The sequence below is a fragment of the Acomys minous genome, assembly GCF_964271855.1.
Source record: "Acomys minous genome assembly, chromosome: 17".
NCBI lineage: Eukaryota > Metazoa > Chordata > Mammalia > Rodentia > Muridae > Acomys > Acomys minous.
Genome location: NC_140500.1, coordinates 48,983,119 through 48,998,895, shown reverse-complemented (window position 1 = coordinate 48,998,895; position 15,777 = coordinate 48,983,119). Strand labels below are relative to the sequence as shown.

The 15,777-nt window shown below is 41.3% G+C and overlaps 1 long non-coding RNA gene across 1 annotated transcript in view; it reads right to left on the bottom strand.

The window, feature by feature from the left end:
• Positions 1-1,584: 1,584 nt before the first annotated feature.
• LOC311588092 overlaps positions 1,585-15,777 on the bottom strand; it is a 96,973-nt gene continuing 82,780 nt past the window's right edge. Inside the window, exon 3 of the long non-coding RNA XR_014776085.1 lies at positions 1,585-1,910. This is a non-coding gene — a long non-coding RNA (uncharacterized lncRNA). The remainder of the gene's footprint in view (positions 1,911-15,777) is intronic.

The following is a 15,777-nucleotide window of genomic DNA, read 5'->3' as shown; positions in this document are numbered from 1 at the left end:
GAAATAAATCCTTTGCTCCCCAAGTTGTTTTTGATCATGGTTTTTTTTAATCACAGAAATAGAAAAGTAACTAAGGCAGGTGGAGAATGGGTGCCAACTGGTAGGGTGGCCTATGGGACAGACATTCCATGGGATTCCAGCCAGTCTGCCAATCTAAATATAAGAATAATTCAACTGAAAAGTCAACTAATAAAAATACTGACCTATTAGCATAAAGAGTAAATATCTGAAAGCCAATGAAGTTCTGCTTTGTGTTAAACCAGGCTCAAAGGAACTCTAAGTGTGTGTGTGTGTGTGTGTGTGTGTGTGTGTGTGTGTGTGTGTGTGTGTTGTTTTAATCATTATGTGATTTACTTTCAAGGTTCTGTGAGTCAAAGAAGGATTTTCTCTTGAAAGACTAAGTTAAGTTTCAAACCTGATGCACATATTCATGTGTGGATTGACAGTTGTAAAACTGAAAAGCAATTACTGTTTTGAGAAGCAATTGTATAAAACCACTGACTACTGTTATTAAGACAAAATTAACATCATCCACACATAGAATGATTCCTACTTTTAACAGTTATGCTATTAAGTAATCACTTAACTTTATGTTCCCATGCTTTTGTGGCAGGCACTTGAGTTGTCCCACCAGTGCCAACAGCAGTTTTCAATTATTACGGTATTGTTACTAGATTACTCTGTCAGTAGGGCTGTCTTGTATACTGGAAAATATTTAGCACCATTCTCAGCCTCAACCCTCTTGATCCATGCAAGTCTGATTACTAAAAATGACTCTGAACACTGCAACATGTCCACTAGGAGGCAGTACGAAGTTGCCCTTTGCAGTCAGAGACAGAGGCTTTAGTCCCCTCACTAAGGGCCTAATAATGAGCCCCTCACAGGGCTCAAATAAAATGAATTTCATGGGGCTGGAGAGATGGCTCAGAGGTTAAGAGCACTGACTGCTCTTCCAAAGGTCCTGCGTTCAATTCCCAGCAACCATATAATGGCTCACAATTATCTGTGAGATCTGGAGCCCTCTTCTGGTATGCAGACCAGAACACTGTATACTCAATAAATAAATAAATCTTAAAAAAAAAAAAAAAAGAGAGAGAGAGAGAGAGAGAATCTCACAGACGTCCAACTGCTTGTCCATCATCAGCAGACATCTAGACCAACCCAAGACCATCTCTAACGACCCTCATCCTTAACCCCATCGCTGGGCTGCCTCTCCTGGCTGCCTCCTTTCCTCTGGCTTTCTGAGAAGCCTCCTGGCTTTTGTCTACCTGGAAAGAAGTAGCAGGGAGAGAAGTTCCATTTGGGGATGTGACTCATGACAAGAAACCAGTTAGAGTTCTGATGAGCCCGTAGAATTTTGAAAAATCTAAAATGTTTTGAGTGCGCCTGCTCCACAAAGTTCTGTTTGGATGTACAAGCCTTTGAAGGCAGACCTGCCAGCACCCGATTTACTTCAGGGGTCGGTCCCGAAAACCTGATGCTGACTGTACCTTCTGTCTCTGTAATGTGTCACTGCAGTTAGTGATCAAGTTCAGCACCGTGCAGCTGAGATCAGGGGGCAGGGAGGACCGGGCAGGTGGGCATGCTACTGGCACCATGGAGGAGTGATTTATTGCATTCGCAGAAGAGAATTCTTGACATTTTGAAAAAGCAACGTAGTGCAGGAGTAATTAAGGTAAAGGTACATGGTGAACAATTGATTAGCATTGTCAGGAAGCTCTGATTAGCTTAGACGCTTCCAGAATCGATTCTGCCAGCTATGAGTTAAAGGTTAGTAATTAAATTTATGGGCCATGGCCACTGCCTCCAGGTGGTATTTTGCACAGTAGTGTTTGCATTCTGCCAGGGCAGGCAAACGAAGCCAACTCCAGTTGCCTCCTTGCTAACAGCCACCTCTGGTAAAAGCGTCTCTGCGGGGATAGAAAGAAAAACAATATTGAGTCAAAGCGTTTCTGCAAGCTGAAGTATTTCTCATAATCCCCAGTGATGTTTTCCAGCAAGTCCTGGGTGGACCAAATGAAAGATGAGAAAGTTAAGTTTAATTTAAAAAGTGTTCATTATCGCAATCTACTGTGTGAACGTACTGTTACGATCAACATTTTCCTTCCTCCATCCCTCCCTCTCTTCTGCTCTCCTTTTTTCCTTCCTTTCCTTTTTTTTTTTTTCTTTTGAAGTGGGTCCTCACTATGTAGCCCAGGTTGGCCTGGAACTTACTTTGTAGCGCAGACCACCTCACAGCAATACAACTTTTCTTGTCTCCTGAGTGCTGGCATTAAAGGGGTGCAGCACCACGCCCTTGACAAGTTCTTCCTTATTCATCTAGGTAGCCCCTTCCCCAAACCCGCTCCTTCCTTTTCACCATCCCGCCATCCATACACTCATGCGAGCAGAAGCTTCAGTACCGTTTCTGGCTATCTAACAGCCCACGTATCCCCAGAAATGAATTTTTCCAGTTTTTTTTCTAGGGTAGCCCAACCCTAGAAAACCAATCACTCCCAAAGGAATCCCACATTCAGTAGAAGCAATTCCCTATCCGCTAAGTCACATCCACCCTTTGGTCTCAGCAGCCACACTTCTACATTCTCTCCCAGAGACCTACCTACCCTGAACACTTCAGGGAGGTGTGATCCTACCTAACATGAGGTCTTCGTGGCTTCCTCTCTTCATTCAGCATCACATCCGTGAGGTGTGTTCACAACACATCATGCATTACTGCTGCGTTTAATTCTGCTTATGGTTCAAACATTTCCCATTGTAGAAATACATCATATCTCCTTTCGTCTGATTTCTCCATCCGTCATTTGATAGGCATGTGGGTTTTTCCACTTTGGAGTTTGTTGTAACATCTCCTATCTTGATTTTAATTATCCCGTTGGATATGAAATGATGTTTCCCCAAGCTCTGATTTACATTTTTTCCTGGTTTCCAACACTGTGTATTTTTTGTGTGCTTATTGGCCAGTTGCATATATTCTTAACACAAATGTCATTAAATCCTTCACAAATCGTAAAAAACACTTTATGTTTATGGGTTTTTGCTTGCGTATATATCTGTGTAACCACTTGCATGAGAGGTTCTCATGGAGCCCAGAGGATGATGTTGGATCCTCTGGAACTGGACTTGCAGATGGCTGTGACCTACCATATTGATGCTGGAAATTGAACTAGGGTCCTCTGGAAGAGCAGCCCGTGCCTATAACCACTAGGTCACCACTCCAGCCTTCTTCAATCATTTTTTGACTGGATCTTTATATTAATTTCTTACTCTGTAGTTCAGGCTAAATTGGAACTATTGGCAATTCAGACTCAGAGTATTAAGATTTCAAAGTACTAAGATTTCAGTTATTTATATATTCTTAATACAAGCCTTTTAACAAGTATATAATTTGTAAATATTTTCTCCCACTGTTTTGTTTCATGTCCTTATAACACAACAAGAACTTTTCTTCTAATTCTGATGTAGTACGAATTATCTTTTTTCCCCCTCTAGTCATTCAACTTTTTTGTCTTATAAACAAAACACAGTCTAATGCAAAGTCATGGGGGTACACTAATGTGCTTCCTCTAAGAGTTTCTGCATCACATTTAGGTGTAAAGTCCCTATTTAGTTACTTTTTACATTTAATGTGATATAGGGGCCCAACTTTATTCTTTCTCGTGTAGATATCTAGTTGATCTAAAACTACTCTTTGAAAATACTCCTCTGTCTCTCTCTGTCTCCCTCTCTCTCTCTCTCTCTCTCTCTCTCTCTCTCTCTCTCTCTCTGGTTTTTTGAGACAGGGTTTCTCTGTGTAGTCTTGCCTCTCCTAGACTCACTTTTTAGACCAGGCTAGCCTGGAACTCACAGCAATCGCCAGCTTTTGCCTCCCGAGTGCTGGGGTTAAAAGTGTGCACCACCATGCCTGGCCTGACAATACTCATCTCTTCCTGACTGAATTATGTGGTAGCTTTGTAAGAAACAAAATGACCATGAAAGCAAAGATTTATGTTTGAATTCTCAATTCTAGTCCACTGATCTATGGCATCACATTGCCTTGATTACTATAGCTTATTACTTTTATTTGAAATTCTACTTCAAGATTACCATAGTTGTATGGCACCTGTCATATTGTATTGTGTGTGTTTCCCTGGGAAGATATGACAAACATCTATTCACCCCAGATAGGGCACTGATAGCAGATGAGAAAATAATCCCACCCAAGGATAGTTTAAGGAACCAGTGAGTTTATTAGAGTTACTACTAGGATTACAGGTGAGGAGTTACTTATAGGAACATGGTGACTGAAAGGCGATTGCATCACAAAAAAGCTCACATCAGCATAAGTAGCAAATCATGCAAGCTATATTCCTGGAGCTTCTTTCACAACTTGTGGGCAGCTTGGCTGGTTGGAGAGTTTCTTATGTACAATAGTACATCTTATATAATTCTGGGGAGGTGAAGCTTGTGAATCTTATAAGTTTCAGGAACTTCCTAAGACTTGTAAGTTTGGTTTATTTCCTGAGTCTTAACGAAAAGCTTCAGTTCAGACAAAATAACTACATAACACATTTCCATATGAATTTTAGGATGGCTTGCCACTTTCTGCAAAGTTGGCACCTGGAATGCTGACACAGACTGTACATTTGCTTGGGTAGTATTTCTCTTTTAGCAACTATCCTGTGATCAGGTCCATAAAGACATAACAGAAAGATAAGATGCCTTTCTTTCCCTTTATATGGCTAACTTCTTTTGCCATATACTTTGTAGCATTTTCTTGTTAAATTTTATCTTATTATTTTGATACTATTATAGATTGCCTACCGTTATAGAAAGTCTCAACTTTGGTGTGCCTCTCTCTTAATGAAGAGAGGTAAATTTAGCTATCACTGTTGGACTCTTTTCTGGTTTTCAGTAGGCTATAATACCATACATTATCTTGAAATTACAGCCGGCACAGAAAGAAGAGATGGAAACAACTCCAAGGGGTGCTCCTGGGATCTGAGGCCCCAAATTTAGCTGAATTTTTAGACCAATTACCCCTTTGTTTTAGTCCAGGTACCTCTTTGGACCGTTTAGACATGCTTAACCAAAGTCTCAACTAACACTATTGGCATAGAGGAAACAGAGGCTACTTTTGGCGTTCTGGAAGAAACTGGTTCCAGTGTCAGTTCTTACTCTCAGCTCTGAGTTAATCACTCTTTTTATCCCAAACGGAAAAAAAACCAACATAATATTTTAATAATCATATCCTGTGAAACCATCCTGCCACATGTTTCTTGGCATCCTTACCATATTAAACCACCCAAACTATAACATAGTGATGGAAGCACCAAAACTGTGAACAGTAGTACATAGAAGGATCACAGTGACATATCTACTAAAATATTTTTGTGCCTTACACATATATTTGAAGGTTATTAAATTATGCATAGTTGTGATATATGTATACACACATATATACATATCACAGCATATAAACAGCAGGTTTATATAATGGGGTAGAAGGTTCAGTGCCAACTTCTTAGAAGGGTGTTGCTAAGATGGATTACTGTTGAAAATGAACACTAGAAAAAGGAAAAGTTTAAGGAATCTCTTAGAAAAGTCACCATGCTAGCTGTTTTACTTCAACTTGACACAAGCCAGAGTCATTTGGGCAAAAGGAACCTCAATTGAAAAAACGCTCCAGCCGACTGGCCTGTGGGCAAGCCTGTGGAATTTTGATTGATAATTGATGTGGGAGGGTACCGCTCCCTGGAGGCAATGTCAACACTTCCCCACACATCAGTTCCTGCCTCCAGGCATCTGCCCCATTTGAGTTCCTGCTCGGACTTCCCTTAGTGATAGACTGTCACCAGGAAGTATGAATAAAATAAACCCTTTGCTCCATGACTTTGTTTTTGCTCATGGTGTTTTATCACAGCAATAGGAACCCTAACTAAGAAAGTCAACACCTAAGTTCTTTTTTGTGCTGTGTAGGACCTAAACCAATGCTCCTCAGTTTTCAAGGGAAAGAATACAAATTTCAAAACACAACATGTATAATTTAATGATTATAGAATGTATGTGTAATGCACAAAAATATTTTAGAATATACATCACAGTGATCCTTCTATGTACCATGTGGAACACAGAAATATAGACTCTAGTGCAGACATTTTATTAAAGGAAATGAACCGGGATGTCATAGCAATGTAACCATGACATACAAAATAGTATTTGAAGTTTTACAAATTAGTTTTTGATATGATAATCTTATTTATATAAAACTATCTGAATGCAATAATGAGAGATGGGTGCTGAAGATGTTCAATACTACACTATTATTAATAATAATAGCATTAAAACATAGAGGGCATTATAATAGCATTAAAAAACATAGAGAGGAGCTGGGTGTGGTGGTGCACACCTTTATTCGCAGCACTTGGGAAGCAGAGGAAAGCAGATCTCTGTGAGTTCAAGGCCAGGCTGCTCTGCAAAGTCAGTCCACGACAGTCAAGGCTACAGAGAAAAATCATGTTTCAACCCCCACCCCCACTCCACAAATAAATAAAATAAAATACACTAAAGAAAGAAAAAGAAAAAGAAAATGTAGAGAGGGCATTGGAGAGATGGCTCAGTAGTTAAAAGCACTTATTTCTTTTGACCCAGATTTGGTTCCCAGCTCCCGTATGTTGGGTTACAACTGTTGTTAACTCCAGTTCCAGAAGATCTGACACCTTCTGAAATGGGCATGTGTGTGGTGCACATACAGAAATGTAAGCAAAATACTCAAATAAGCAAGTAAACCTTTTTAAGTCTTTGGAAGAAAAGGGTGCTGTGGGGGTGGGGCACAGAGTGGTCCTAAGTGCTCACCTTCCACTATGTGGGCACCAGGGATGAAACTCAAGTGTTCAAGCTTGCTGACAAGTGCTGTGACATGCTGAGCCTTCAATATAACCCCAAAGAACTTTTAACAATGTTCCTAACACACTAGGTGGAAAACACCACGGCACTAAATAATATTCCAAGTTTGTAAAATGAATCATACGTATCTCTATATTTATGAATAGAAGAAAAATCTTGAAGAGTAACAAATTATCTTAAATAATAGAAAAAGCTGTCTTATTCTTGCCTTCTCTTATGTTTTCCATATGACAATTTCTGTCATCCTTATAAGAAAAAAAATGAATCTGACCCCTTAAGATTTGTTTTCACAAGAGTAATTAAGTAGATAATAGCAATGTCTTTGTTAGCTATGTCTGGTTTTAGACCTTTATGAATGTTTTGGCAGAACGGCCTTGTTTTCTTGAGTTTTTTTTTTAAGTCATGAGAATGAAGAGATTCTGGTTTTCTTTGTTTTTGATTTTATTCCAGAGATAGCATGCAATACATGTTAATTAAAACTATGCTGCTACAAATTAGCTACTTTACTGCTTAAGTGTTTTATTAAATGTAAGCCAGGACACGAAAGCAAATGGGATACACGTAGGAACTCTATGTTTGTTGTAAACAGCCTCGTCAGCTTTTAGCATAGTCTAGCTGGTCACACCTCCAAGGCCAGTGTGTGTGTGTGCTCCAACCTTCCAGAATAGCCTTCAGTTCCATAACCCAGAACAAGCAGACAACATTTTCATCAATTGTCTTGGTCCTAAACCAACAAGAGAAAGGACCTCAAAGGGCCTATCAGTTCCCTTGTTTTGGTCCCTGGTAATATGCATCATATAAGCTACATCCAAAGGAGGTAAAACTGATTATTTTCTCAGTAATGGTACACATACCACATTATCATATAAAACAAAATCCCTTCTCATAGTAAAGATTTCAATATGTGCCAGATTCTAAACTCAGATCTTGACATAGTCTGATCCTTTCTGTTATACCAAATCCACTAGTGTAATCTCTCTACAGAAATGAAAATTAGCCGACTAACACTGAGAAATTATATATGAGGTTAACTTTTTAATTTTTTCCACAGGAACAACTAAAAGGCTGAGGTCATGGCTCAATGGCAGTGCTTGCCTAGCATCTCAAGTCCCTGGGTCTATTTCCAGTGTCTCAAGGAAACTGATCTGGGACCATTTGCCAGGGTCACACAACTCACAGGTACAAAGACTTGGAGATGAGCTTCATCTTCATATGGGCCTCACAGTGAATATTCCTTGCATTAACTTGGGGGCATCTGACTGCCTGAGATAGAAAAATACTTATTTCTATCATAAACAAGTGAGGTAGTTATATTACCTGGGTCAACGCCAGAGCAAGGCTACATTCATTGAAGATGTTATCTGATGCTGGCAGCATTCAGTTGGAGAGCCTAAAGCTACTTCATCCAACTACTGGGGACAGGACTGTCATTCTCTGGGATATGGAATTGGTCAGAGAGACAAACAAAGATGCTTGAGTGATGCTGTTGGGCAGCACAATTCATCATGTCTCTTCTTGGCATTAAAGGCAGAGTAAAGAATGATGATCTGCAATTTTATGCCTCTGCAGAGGGCCGTGTCAGTGCATCAAATCTGGGGCGTGTCTGAGTGGAACCACAAGGTGAAAGTCAGCCCTGAAAATGATACCTGGGGACATCTGATGGGCCTGTGACTTGAGTAGTATGTGGCTAGGGTTTCCAACTGTGGTCCGCCTGGGGCAGAGTCCTCCAAACTGTGGTTTGGTTTTGTACCAGTGTCTACAGCACTTGGAAACACATATTCCCAAACCTTATACTCTGTGTGAAGTATATATTCTTGGTTGTTGCTCAGGTATATGATATATGGCATAAACTTGACTACTATAGTGATCTTAACTATGCAGTTGTATCATGAAACATATTTGTCGCCTTCTCTCTTATTTACTGATTTGTTGGGAATGGAACCAAGCCTCCTACGTGCTAAGAAAGTACTGTTTGACACCCCAAAACATATGGCCTTTTCTTTAAACACAGTAATTCAGTCTGTGGAAATGGTTGCACTGTGGGTAAAATAAATGCTTTCTGCAGCCAGGAATTTGATTTCTGCTTGTTCCTCTTACTAATGTATGACCTTGGGATGGCTGGGGGGGGGGCGGGTTGATAATTCCTCCATCTTTTTAGTTTTCTCATCTTTAAGACAGCGATGATCAAGTCCTACTGTATAATCGTATTGCAAGGAGCAAATTGGGCAGCATAATTCCTGTCATAAAGCAATTGAAAAGAGGTAGGAAATAGGGGATGGCTCAGTTGACAAAGTGCTTGCCGCACAGGTATAAGGACAGGAAAGTTTGAATTTCTATGACCTCATGCAAACTCAAGGTGGGAACATGCCGATAATGCCAGTGCTCAGAAAACAGAAGGAGGCAGACAACCCTTGGAGCAAGCTGGGTAGCTAGACCAGCCATATCCATGAGCTCTGGCTTCAACTAGAAATCCTGTTTCAATGAATAAGATAGAGAGCAACCAAGGAGGACTCCCAATGTCAGTCTTGGTCCTCCACCTGCCCCCCCCACATACACTCTTTCATATACAAGTGTACAAGCATACACACATGTATGCACACCACTTCAAAGCCAGATACTCTTAACTGTAGAATATGACTCTTAGGACTCCTTGGTTAGGCTCAAAAAGGCTTATATATCTCTGGAACAATGTCAGCATCAGATGTCTGTTCTTTATATTTGCAAACACATCTAGGAGTCTAGAATGCTCTTCATCAGACTTTCAGAGAAGTATTATCTCTGTAAGGACAAAATTAGAAAACTCACCAGAGCAAAACATGCAGCAGATCAGCCCCACAACCTGCTAGTCAGAGCTTTTGGCCACTGGCCTACGTTTCCCTTTTCCCTGTGCAGGGCCTGTGAGTGACAAGTGCTGCTTTTCCTCTGGGTCACTTAAGGATGTTGCACAGAAGGGGTATGGTGTGTACTCCCGACTGACTTTGCTACACATTCCAACACGTTCTGACTGACTCTCCTGGGGGCACACGCTGCCTGGGATGCTTTGGAGGCGTAAAAGTCAAGGCAAGGAGGTCATGGTGTTTAGAAGCCGCCAGTGTCCTGTGTCCTCAGATGCCCTCTGGATTTTCACAGTATATCACGCTTTGCACATACGTCTGGCTCCAGTTTAACATTCATGCATCCCCTCTGTCTTGTGAAAAGGGTTGGTGCCCATAGGTTTATGTACAGGTTGGGGCTGTGACTGCAGCAGGGCAGCTGTGACCCTTTCCTGTTTTTTGACTTGCCTGTCCCCTTCATCTGTCTCGCAAAAACTGGAGGCAAAGACAGAAGAAGGATATTCCATCCTTACTCCAGGATCTTGGTAGAGAGACAGCAAATAGGAGTTGAAAGCAAACACTTGGTGAGCGGAAGGAAAGAAGAAACTTCAGACTGGCTGGCAGACAAAGAGGTATTCACTGGAAGTGTGCAGCTATAAAGTTGTCACAAATGGACTCTGAGATGGAAATGGCCCTTTCTCAAGCCAAGGAAGATTCTCCTTCCGAGTCAGAAAAAAAGGAACAAGGAGCCATGAAGGTATCCATCCACTAGTCAAAAGATCTGATTTTGTTTCTGAGAGAGCTCTCTAATGCCAGGAATATGAGAACACTCACTGTGTGAGGAGACTCATTGAGAAGGACCCGTCTGAGAGTAAAGTGAATATAGGCAGCTTCTCCCAAGGCCATTTTTCACATCTCTTGTCATTTGACACAACTCCAAGGCTTCTCTGATACAGGCTTTTTTTTTTTTTTTAACTTATGACACAGGAGAAAACAAGGCCCTGGCAATGTGCTTCTTTCTCTGAGGCAGGCAGAGGCCTTTCACTTCTACCATGCCATCTGCACTCAGCTGCAATGCCAAGAGTGACCACCTACTACCTACCCTGCTCAGGGAGACCACTATGTCACATCCATTTGCTAGCTGGTCCCTTCACAAGGACAGAGAATATCTGTGCGTGTAGGTGTCACACCATTCAGACAGTGAGGAATCACAATGTGACTCTCACATCTGCTTTCCCACGATCCCTCAGCCACAGGCGAAAGCTAAAGAGTAACTTATGGGCTTTCCATTTCCCTAATAAAGCAATGCGAGGCCCATATAAAAGTGGCTTTTTGAAACTTGAAAGGAGTCACCAGTTAAGGGGGAAAACTGACTAATGGGCAGCGAATAACACAATAACACAGTGAACAACAACCATAACACAATAACACAATTCACAGAATTGATGTGTAGCATTGTAAATGCAAATTCAGAGCCCTCAGAAGGAGAAAACTGCAGGTCCTACCTGAGTCTGACTGAGTCCATGTGAGTGCTTCCTGTTTACAGTGAAAGCAGGAAATGCGAAGGCAGTCTTGGAGGAAATGCACAGGGAACATCAAACATCAGCTTAAATTCTGAACACAGTTGGCAAGCTATGGTACGGTACCAATGCCAAAAGGGCACAAAGCCTGGACAAAGCGACCTGTCCTCATGAAAATGAAAATATTGCCCAGCAGTTTTCCCATAAGACCAGAAGACTATGTTATCACCACCTGGCTACTCTCGGTATTCTTCACATCTTGAGATGAATCCTGAGGGTTGGAGAGGTGGTTCAGAGGTTAAGAACACTGACTACTCTTCCAGAGGTCATGAGTTCAATTCCCAGCAACCACATGGTGGCTTGCAACCGTCTATAATGTGATCTGATGCCCTCTTCTAGCCTGCAGGTGTACATGCAGGCAGATCACTGTATACATAATAATGAATAAATAAATCTTAAAAGAGAGAGAGAGAGAGAGAGAGAGAGAGAGAGAGAGAGAGAGAGAGAGAGAAAGATGAATCCTGAAAATAATTCATGGCTGTTTCCTTTCTTTATGGGCGATACTTCCCAAGATATCCAACAAGTTCCAAACTTTATGCTAGCTGTCTTCCATATACATATACTAATGATAAATGCTCATTTTCCCCCTTAGAGCAGGCACTTTACAGGTGTTCTTTGGCATACTTGGCCTGTCAGCATCAGTACTCCTGTGACTTGGGCAAACAGGATAAAATGTAGGCACAAGAGCTGTGGACTATAATACACGGGATGGCTACTGAACGGCTCATGGAGTGCAATAGTCAACCGTCATCATGGTGATGAAATACCTGAGCAAATACACTTGGAACGATTTATTTTGACACACAGTGTCAGAGATTTCCTTCCAGTGTCAGCTGGCCCCAGGACGTAGGCATGTGATAAGGCAAGCCTTTACAGTGGGAACCTGCTTACCTCGTGGTGACCAGGAAACTGAGAGACAAGAAGGGTCTGGGGACAAATTATATTCTTCAAAGGCGTACTCCACAGTGACCTACTTCCCCCAGAGAGACCTCACATCTTAGTTTTTACTACTCCCCATTAATGACATCAAAGACCTTGTCTAACTGATTTTTGTTTGAATTTGTATTTTAAGTTACTTTAAATTTATATATTCACTTTACATCCCAATCATAGACCCTCCTTCCTCTCCTCTTGGTCTCTCTCTTTCTCTCTTCACCCTATTCCCCCTCCCCTTGTCCTCTGAAAAAGGGGAGCCCCTCATCCAACCCCAGTGCATTAAATTGCAGCATGACTGAATGCCTCCTCATGCACTGAGGCCAGGCAAGGCAGCCTAGTTAGGGCAAAACAATCAAAAGCAGGCAGCGGAGCCCATGTCACAGAAGGCACCTGCTTAACTTACTAGGGAACCCACAGGAAGATTAAACTGCTCATTGGTTGCATACATGGAGTGGGGTCGAGGTCCAGTCCCTGCCTGCTTTTGTCTCTGTAAGCCCCTGTGGGTCTAGGTTACTTGACTCTTGGTCTTCTTGCAGTGTTCTTGCGCCTGTTGGGTCCTTTGTTCCTTTCCTCCCACTCTTCTACAGGACTCTCTGACCTCTGCCTAATGTTTGGCTGTGAGTCTCAGCATCTGATTACATCAGCTGTTGGGGGGGAGTGATAGTGGGCCTCTCAGAATGGTTAACTCTGTCTATAAACCTAGCAGAGTATCGTTAATGGTGTCAGGGGTTGGCTCCCTCCCATGGGTGGGTCTCAGGTTGGGCCGGGCATTGGTTGGCCACTCTCTCAGTTTCTACTCTACATTTATTTCTGCGCATCTTGTAGATAGGGTAAATTTTGGTTACAAGGTTTTATAGGTAGATTGGTGTTCCTTTCCCACTACTCTAGGTCCTGCCTGTCCAGAAGGTGGCCTCCTCAGCCTCCTGTCCCCTGCTGCTGGGAGGCTGAGCTAGAGACAGCCCCATGTCCTCCCTGTCGCCTACCCTGTTGCAGGCCTCCAGCTACTCTCAGTGATGCCTCTGACTTCAGTTTCCCCTTTCTCTCCAGGTCCTCAAACTGCCCCCCCCACTCTCCACACATCTGTACCCCCTCCTCATTTCTCTCCCCAAACCCTCTCCTATCCAGTTCCCTCTCTGCTTCCTCTTTTACTGCTTATTCTAATTCCCATCTGATTGAGATTTAAGGAGCACCTCCCGTGGGCCCTCCTTGTTACTTAGCTTCTTTGGGTCCATGGTTTATAGTCTGTTTATCCTGTAATACATGGCTAATATCCATTTATAAGTGAGTATATACCACGTGTGTCTTTCCGGGTCTGGGTTACCTCACTCAGGATGATCCTTTTTAGTTCCATCTGTTTGCCTGAAAATGTCATGATTTTCTTGTCTTTATTAGCTGAGTAGTATTCCACTGTATAAATGTACCATATTTTCTATATCCAATTTTTGGTTGAGAAACATGTAGACTGTTTCCAGTTTCTAGCTTTTATGAAGAAAGCTGCTATGAACATAGTCCAGCAAATGTCCTTTTGGTTTCCCTTTCTCCGCATCCTCCACAGCAGGTGCTGTCAGTTGAGGCTTTGATCTTTGCTGAGTCATTTTGATTTATATTTCCCTGATGACTAATGGCATTGTGTGCTTCTCAGTCACTCTAGATTCCTCTGCTGAGAATTCTATGTTTAGCTCTGTGCCCCAGTTTTAATTGGATTATTTGGTTTGTTGGTGTTTAATTTCTTGAGGCCCTTATATATTTTGGATATTAGCCCTTTGGCAGATGTAGGGTTGGCGAAGGTCTTTTCCCAATCTGTAAGCTGCCATTTTGTTCTTTTGACAGTGTCCTTTGCCTTACAGAAGCTTTTTGGTTTTATGTGGTCTCACTTACTAATTGTTGATCTTAGAGCCTGAGCTGTTGGTGTTCGATTCAGGAAGTCGTCTCCTGTGCCAATGAGTTTGAGGCTGGTTCCCACTTTCTCTTCTAATAGATTTAGTGTTCTGGTTTCATTTTGAAGTCTTTGATCCACCTGGACTTGAGTTTTGTGCACAGTGATGAATATGGATCTATTTGCAGTTTTCTGCACGTACACAGTTAGGCCAGCATCCTTTGTTGAAGATTCTTTTTTTTTTTTTTCCATTGTATAGTTTGGTTTCTTTGTCAAAAATCAACTGTCCATAGGTGTAGGGCTTATTTCTGGGATTTAGATTTGATTCCATTGATCAGTCAGTCTGTGTCTATGCCAATACCATTCAGGTTTTATTACTATTGCACTGTAGCTCAGCTTGAAGGCAGAAATGGAGATACCTCTGGAAGATCTTTTATTGTATAGGATTGTTTTAGCTATTCTGGGATTTCTGTTTTTCCACATGAAGTTGAGAATTGTTCTTTCAAGGTCTGTGAAGAATTGTGTTGGTGTTTTGATGGCAATTGCCTCAAATTTGTAGGTTGCTTTTGGTAAGATGGTCATTTTTACTGTGTAAACCCTACAGATCCATGAGCATGGGAGATCTTTCCATCTTCTGATATCTTCCTTAATTTCTTTCTTTAGTCATACATGTCTTTCGCTTGCTTGGTTAGAGTTACACCAAGATATTTTGTATTATTTGTGGTATTGTGAAAGGTGTTGGTTCCCTAATTTCTTTCTTAGACTATTTTTTGTTTATATACAGAAGGACTACTGATTTTTAAAATTAATTTTATATCCAGTCACTTGGCTGAAGTTGTTTATCAGCTGTAAGAGTTCTCTGGTAGAATTTTGGGGGTCACTTATATATACTATCATATCATCTGCAAATAGGGATACTTTGACTTCTTTTTTCCAATTTGTATCCCCTTGATCTCTTTTGGATGTCTTATTGCTCTAGACAGAACTTCAAGAACTATATTGAAGAGCTGGAGAGTGGGCAGGTTTGTCTTGTCTCTGATTTTAGTGGAATTTCTTTGAGTTTTTCTCCATTTAATTTGATATTAGCTATCAGCTTGCTGTATACAGCTTTGGTCATGTTTAGATATGGACCCTGTATCCCTGATCTCTCCAAGAATTTCATCATGACAAGGTATTGAATTTCAAAGGCTTTTTTTGGCATCTAATGAAATGATCATGAGATTTTTTTTCCCTTTGAGCTTGTTTCTATGGTGGATTACATTGATGGGTTTTTGTGTGTTGAACCATTCCTGCATCTCTGGGATGAAGCCTACTTGACCATGGTGGATCATGTATGTGATGTGTTCTGGGATTTTGATATTAAGTATTTTTGTATCAATGTTTATGAGTGAAATTAGTCTGAAATTCTCTTTGTTGAGTGGTTTAGGTATCAGGGTGACTGTGGTTTCATAGAATGAGTTTGACAATGTTCTTTCTGTTCCTATTTTGTGGAATATTTGGGGGAGTATTGGTATTAGCTCTTCTCTGAAAGTCTGGTAGAATTCTGGGCTAAATCCACCTAGCTCTGCTTTTGTTTGTTTGTTTTTGTTTGTTTGGTTGTTGGTTGGGAGACTTTTGATGAATACTTCTACTTCCTTCGAGATTATAGGACTGTTTAAACTGCCTGCCTGATCTTGTTTAACATTGGTAA